An 8,228-nucleotide genomic window follows, 5' to 3' on the forward strand; every position below is an offset into this window, starting at 1 on the left:
CCAATGCTAAACTAAATCGATAATTATTATCCCCTAGCTATATATGGGCTTAACGAAATCAACAATAGTTTTGGGCTTGTCTACATAAGCGATTGATTAAAATAAATGAAAAATAAAATTCAAAAAAATCGACCAATAGAATTATAACATTTTTTATGAGAAGCTCTATATTAATGTCATGTCAGCAGAAATCACTAAAGTGACTTCTCTTTTAATGTATAGGAGAATTGTATATGTGTCGTAATTCTTTATTTTGGTGAATAATATTATTTTTCCATAAATATAAACAAACATTTATGTAGACATATTAAAAGAAAGTATAAAAAAATCAAAATATTATCCATAAATAAAATAAATTATGAAGTACAATTCTCGATAAAGAAAGCAAATTCAATTAGAAACGTGCAAAAAATTAAATAAATTTTGTAAGCAATTTGACGGGTTAACATTATTTGATAGATTTATAAATTTCTAAATTTTATTGAACATGAAATAATATTAAATTGACATACCGTCATCGGTCTCCTAACTCATCAAAACCCATCTGGCAAATACAAAAAATAAATAATTGTAATAGTTTATATATTTTAAAATTTGTATTTGAAAAAAAGTAGATTAAAATTACGTACCGTGACTAAAGAATATTCTGAAAAATTTGTTTGTAGACAACATTCAATGTTTTTGTCTCCGGCTTCCCTTCTTTACCAGTTATTAGGATTTTTAATACATATCTCGACTTAACTCTTGAAAGTGCAACTTTGCCTTGCATTTTGTAAGCATTTTATGAATTATTTTAAAATTATGATAAATTTATTATTTAAACAACGATAAATAATTTAAAAATAATATTTACAAACATTTTTGGATTTTGTAATATTTAAAATAGTTATTATATAATTATATTCGAACACAGTTCTTCAAGTAGAGGATAAAACTATTATAATTATCTTATATACAATTTCGTTCATTTTATTTTATAGGTTATAAATATTAAAAGTAATAAATAAAACATTATTAGTCTTTCAATAATTTTGAGAATTGTTTCCATAAATTTTTATTTGTAATATTCGTTAGATTATGTGGCAAGTGATGTTAAACGTCAATAAGTTAAACAATTTTTCCATACTTGGAAAACTTATATATATAATGACAAATTAAATGGTAGAGTATGTAAACACCTGTTTTCTACCAGCGTGAGTTAGAACACCGCCGTATTTAAGAATCATAAGGGCCTCTACAGGTCTTTATTTTTCGTCTTCACCATCCCACTTCAGCGGCTTCAGTTGAACCTTCCTGTATATCCTTGAGAAATTTCCTCCCTGCGCCATTCCAAAAGGTTCTCTGCTGTGAGAAAATGACCTTATGAATTAAATAAAAAATGCATAATGCTAGCTTACTTATAAGATAGTATACTCAACAAAAAAAATGATATAAGATAGTATTACTAAATGATACTAAGTAATATTTTCCCGAACAATATTCAACAAAGAGAGAGAAAATACTAAAGAACCTCTTCAAGAACTGTTTTAACTTGACGAAGCTTCTCAGCATGTTCAATCAAGATTTTCTGGATCACTATCACTCTCACGACCTGGTCTACATATAAAAAAAGGAAGACCATATTGTCGTTACCAGTATTCAACACATGGAAAAGATAGACCAGACATGCTTTTTGGAGACAAGACACAAAGAGTTGAGTTCAGGGTTCTAAAGATGAGGAGCATTTGCGTCTAAACACATTTTTTCTTAGCACACAAGCAGCATTGTCGTAATACCTTAATAGTATGAGAGGAGAGATTTCTGAATAATACTTTAAAGAATGAAAAGAGAATGTTTGTATTTTAAGACCTTGGGTGTCTCCTATATATACAGTCGATTTATTCTCATATTAATAATTTTAGTTATTTTGCACAATAAATAATAAAATCGTTTAAAGAAAGATATTAAATGTGTATTGTCAAAAAATGATTTGCATATGATATGATTTTAACTTGCGCAAGTAATCCATATTAGAAAGGTAAGTTATTAAAAACAAACAACCTAATTAGAAACATTAAAATATTTTGTAAGCAATGTAATAAATATGATATCAACATGCGCAAGTTTACCGTTTGAATAATAAGGAAAGTTTTTAATATTTGTCTTAATTCTAAATCTTGTCCAAGGGTAAACTAAATCGATAAAATTTAATGTATTCAACTTGCGCAAGTAATTCATATTGTGAATAAGTGATTTGCATATTTAATGATTTCAACTTGTGAATAAATGATTTGCATATTTAATGATTTCAACTTGTGAATAAATGATTTGCATATTTAATGATTTCAACTTGTGAATAAATGATTTGCATATTTAATGATTTCAACTTGTGAATAAATGATTTGCATATTTAATGATTTCAACTTGTGAATAAATGATTTGCAAACTGAAATCCGAACCGAAGTAGCAAAATACCCGAACGGGTATTGAATAAGGAGAGATTAGATACCCGAACCCGAACGGATAATACCCAAACCCGAATGGATATTCGAAGATAACTGAACATATGTATAATTAATCTTATATTTTTAGTTTACATCTCTCATTTCATATAAAATATTTATATTGATACTACACATATTTTAAGTTCATATGATATACATACAATTACAAAAAAATGATTTGCTACTCACTTAAAATGCATGTCAAGTTTTTTATTTAAAAAATTAACAAAAAGTTACATCCGAAATTTTAAAAAAATAACTAAATTAATGCCTTTTTAGTTTTAAAATGTTATGTCCAAATCTATTAACTATTCAATCTATTAAAAATAAAAATTTAGTTAACTGAAAGTTATATTTTTAAATATAAGAAACTTGAGAAATGAAAATTTTAATATTTTTTTCAAAATCTAAATATCCGAACCAGATCCGAAATAACCGAATCCGAACTAAAAATATCCGAACCCGACACGAAGTATAGAAATACCCGAACGGGTTCTACACCTCTATACCGAAATACCCGAAAATCCGAAATACCCGACCCGAACCCGAACGGGTACCCAAGGCTAAACTAAATCGATAATTATTATCCCCTAGCTATATATGGGCTTAACGAAATCGACAATAGTTTTGGGCTTGTCTACACAAGCGATTGATTAAAATAAATGAAAAAGAAAAATTCAAAAAAACCAGCCAATAGAATTATAACGTTTTTTCTGAAAAACTCTATATGAGTGTCACCTCAGCAGAAATCACTAAAGTGACTTCTCTTTTAATGTATAGGAGGATATAGCATGAGATCATAGTTCCATGGATATTTAATGCTATACGATAGTTCTCGTGGGAAAATAACACGTTAATCCAACAAACACATACAGATATTGCCTTTTAGCTAAATGAAATATTATATGGGAGGTCCCACCTTTGTTAAAGAAAGAGATTTGGTTTGGCATAAAAGAGCGGCCGCCGAATATTCTCCATAAACATTCTTAAATCAATAAAAAATAAAAGTAAAGAATCAGCAGCGAATCAACGACTATTACAGCCATATAATTTTTTTCAATAATATAATATTCACTACTGGGCCGTAGTGGCCCGTTTAACCTCGATCTTAGCTTAAAGTACGACCACCACCTCGTTGTCGGCCCACACTAGGCACGGCTTTCTTTTCTCTGTGCGCCTTGGCGTGGCTTTTAATTTTATTTCTGACAACTTTCTGTTATGCTAATATTTTTGGGGATTTTTAACATAAAAACTACCCAATTAAGTTTATTTATAGAAAAAACCCCTAAATTAAAGATTCAATACAAAAACCCCCAACGTCACTTTTCTTAAAGAATTAGACCCTCCGTTACTTGTCCCGTTAAGAATCGAGCGCAGCGTATTGGGATGGTCATAAAACAGCACGATTTGTTAATAATACAACATGATGTTTAATTAGATGTCATGTAGTTTACCATTCCAACTTTAACTCCTTTAGTGTTGTAAAAATTCCCAGTGTCGAAGCTTAGAATGATGAACCTTAATTCGTGAAAGAGAGGGGTTTTGAGTTTCGTTTGGTTCTTGTGAGAATTAGATAGAGACTGGAGAGAGGGTGAGTTTGATTTTGGTAAGAGAGGGGCTTTGAGTTTCGTTTGGTTCTTTGACCTCCACCACAGTTTTCTTTTTCCTTCTTTGTTCATGTCTCCCTCTTGGAAACAATTCTTTCTTGTTCTTTGCCTCGAGCTTTTCTTCTTTTGTGGGCTTCTTCTCTCCATCACCATCTGAAACCACTTCTCGCACTGCCTTCTTCTCAGGTTTTCAGCTGCAAGAAGAGTTTCATCATGGCTGACTTCATTATCTTATTCTCTTCAGTCACTTTTGAGACTGATTTTTCTTGTTCTTGTACTTCTTGTTCTCTCCCTCATCTCACGGCAAACGTCTCTCTCTTGTTATCACTTGTACTCTTTTTTTTAACTCACTTTCTGTTTTTGTCCAAGCTGTGTTTTTCTCACGACTCAGATATAAGGAAGAAGAAAGTCTGTCGTTTTTTTGTGTTCACTAAGAGATGCGTTTCAACTAAACGGGGGGTTTTCAAATTTTAGACGGGACAAGTAACTGAGGATCTAGTTCACTAAGAAAAGTAACTTTGGGGGTTTTTATGTTGGATCTTTAGTTTAGGGGTTTGTACCCAAAGTAAACTTAAGTGAGGGGTTTGTACATTAAAAATCCTATTTTTGGTATATAAATTTATTTTTATTGACGTTAAAAAAAAATTATTTTTATTTTTTGGGTTCACGGCTTCTATTTTCTTTTCACATAACTAATTATGTTTTTCTCTTTCTATTTGCATATTTCTGGACTGTGGACAATTTAGTACTTTAAGGTGTTTTAAATGTATATTTTGAATTAAATTTGGGTGGTATTGCAGTGACGTCTCTATGTAAACTACTAGTGTTATGTTAGATATTTGGTAAAAAAAGATGATAACCACTAGAAAAATTAAATTATGCTCGTGATCCAAGGAGATGAAAAGACGGTGAAATTTTGTCATCAACTTACCCCATATGGAAGTGAAGCTGAGCTAAAAATACGTCACTATTGGAATACCCGTTACGCTGACGGAGCAAACGGACGGCACGATCACCGAAAGGTTATGTCTGGAGGAGCCAGTTCTTTAACAGCTTCATCACGCCGAAGTATGAGACATTTGTACTGTTCTCACGCGCTTCTGTTCTTCCTTAAGTAACATACGTTCCTCGTTTTTTACATTTTGATTTGATAAAAACTTTTTTGGTTTTACATTTAAATAAATTAAAGTCAGTAATACCACTCCTAGGGCTCACAATACCTACAAGTTCGTATCATTTATTTGTCGGATTAAAGTTTTTCCATTATGTATAGGTTAAACTTAATAAAATCACTATACGGATTTTGAAGTGATCTTTATACATTTATACGGCTAATCACAACAATAGTTGCTATATAATCACGTCTCTAAGACTCTACCTATATATTTTCGTGTGGAAACGCTAATATATATATAACACGTGAAATATTAAATAATTGCAAATGAGAATCATTCGATTTAACTATTCTTCATATATGTTCTGTAACTGATGTTGTTTACCCAAAACAGACTATTCTTGATATTGGGCAATAAATTTACTTTTATCTTACCTTGGATTCGTTAAAGAATCAAACCCACCAAACCTGGTCTGCCATTATTACCGTCCTTATCAATTTTATTTTCCTTCTGCTTTCGCCAACCATCAAAACATGTTTTCAAATATTTCGTACGTAAAATAAAATTAAGAAAATAAAATTGGAAAGTGAAAGAATTATGATCGATAGTTGAGGTGACTTAGCATTGACCCGTGAAATAAAATCAGGTGGAAGGCATTGACTCTCTGCCTTATTGTTGAAAACAAAATGATACCATAAAACAAAAGTTGATTTCCTTTATTTTCTGTGTGGGGGTAAGCCTTTCAATTTACTCATCCTTCCGATAAATTTTGTTTAATCTTCCTCCGCACAAAAAGTTACCTTCGATTACAATTCTGATTTTCACCTTTTTCATTTTACTCCTCCTTTGGATATTTTTTTAGATTCCATTTTCCAGAATTAAGACAAGTTTATATGCTGTTTTGAAGGAATTTATTCCATTTATATCATGTTATATATAAATTTACTCACGTAGACAAGTTCCAAAGTTATATTTATATATTGGATTGGCTACCATTAGGTATCTCCGAGACCCGATTAACCTCGGTTATTATCTGTATATTTTCAGCCTAAGTTTATTAATTGTGAAGTGGTCATATTTGCAAATTAACTAGTCCTACATAACTATATGAAATCGATCTCTCACAGATTTTACATTTCAAGCCATTAGCTAGTACTCTTCTACAGGGAAAGAGAAATTCAACTGAACATTGGGTTATTCAAAATTTTAACAGATTAGTTACTTGTCAAACATATATTATATAAATCAGTTAATATATATTTTATACACTATTGGGTTTGACAATAATTAAGATCATACAATCTATAGACGACAGAATATTATGCCATGCACGATAGGACAATGTCAAAAGTCAAAATATGATCAATTGGTATAAACTTAGCAGTCATAAAATTAATTATGAATATAGAGAAAGTCTATAACTGAATTTTGGTCTGATTACTACATTGTTTTGGTAAAAAGGCTATTATAAGAGACAAGTTAAGTTAAAACAGATAATTAATTTGCTTTCCAGATCTATATTGACGTAGATCTTTGGTTGGCAAATGAAGTTTGTATATACACCTGCCATATCTTATAGTAATTCTCTTATGTAGTTATTGTTATCATGTAGAGTCGCTTGATCAAATTAAGAAACGAATGTACATACTCCAAAACAAAATTTGCGGAGGTTCGATATATAATCGACCATATTATTCTCTCATAGATAGATGTCATTAGTATTAATATGGCAATCACAAAAGATAAAGAAATAGAGATTACGACCACTAAATTAGTGGAAACTTTGGTCGTTGCTTGCTTTATACTCTTATGCATATACCTCATTATTAGAAGGTCCACCTTTTTTTTCTTTTTCTATAAGCTTTATGAAAGTTGTTTTCTAGATAATATTATTTATTATGATTGTTTAGAAAAATGGATATACACATGTTTACATATGCCCGTTGTGTTTTCTTTATACAAAGCTAACGGTCCTTTAACACCGTTGACATATAATCACATGCCAATCGACGTTTTAAAAAGTTCCCATTAGAGAACTTATGATGATGAGTGACAACTAACTTGGTGCTTTATTCCAATATTTGATACATAGTAATATCTTGGCTGAACTCTTATTTTCAAAAGTGTAACATTTTAAGCTCATCCTTAAATAAAATATTTTTAAAATGTTAACATGTATATATTATCTACTAACGAGATTTAAGTTAAAGATTATAACTACAATATTCTTAGGAAAATTTCCCTAAGAGGTTACATGAAGAGATCATAGAGTTTTTGAAGCGAACCACAAAGATATCATATCATGAGTTTGATATGGTTGAAATGGCATAGAAGTGAAATTTAATCGGCTTACCAAAACGATAGAATATACATTCACTGATATTAGTTAGTATATCCACATGATATCATATGACTCCCCCTTGAACCAATTAATATAGGCTCCAACTGGTAATTTTTCTGGAAACGAGAAAACGAATAGAAAATAAACGTAGAGAAATAAAATAGCAAAAACTTAAAGGAATATTTGTTTCTTCTCAAATTTATCAGGTAAGGGTTTTGTTCTTTGTTATTCTACAAAAAAAATGAATGAGAAAAAATGAGAAAGAAAATTTACTTCTTGTGAATGATGATATTTTTTAGGAATGATAAAGAATTGAATGTTCCTATTCATTCTTTGGTCAACATTCAAAACTTTAATTAGTTTTATTTCTTATATGCATTCTTACTTATTAATGATAAGGAATTGAATGTATCAGTTGGCCTACTGGTTTCGTGGAAATTAGGTTCCCTAGGTTCAATTTCTGTTGGGGAGGGATTAAGCAATCGATTTTTGTCCATGGTTTCAGAGATTAGTCGGGTTTTCACGGTCCGGATGACCCTGGTCATCGAAGAAAAAACATGTATCAATTGGTTTATGTCCCTTTTAGAGTTTAACCTTCCAAATATCACTACAAGAAAACATCGGTATTCTGACGGACATTCCGACGGAAAATGAAATCCTCGGAATTTCCCGAGGAATTTCC

This window comes from Brassica oleracea, chromosome C1 (assembly GCF_000695525.1).
Source record: "Brassica oleracea var. oleracea cultivar TO1000 chromosome C1, BOL, whole genome shotgun sequence".
In the NCBI taxonomy this organism is placed as follows: Eukaryota; Viridiplantae; Streptophyta; class Magnoliopsida; order Brassicales; family Brassicaceae; genus Brassica; species Brassica oleracea.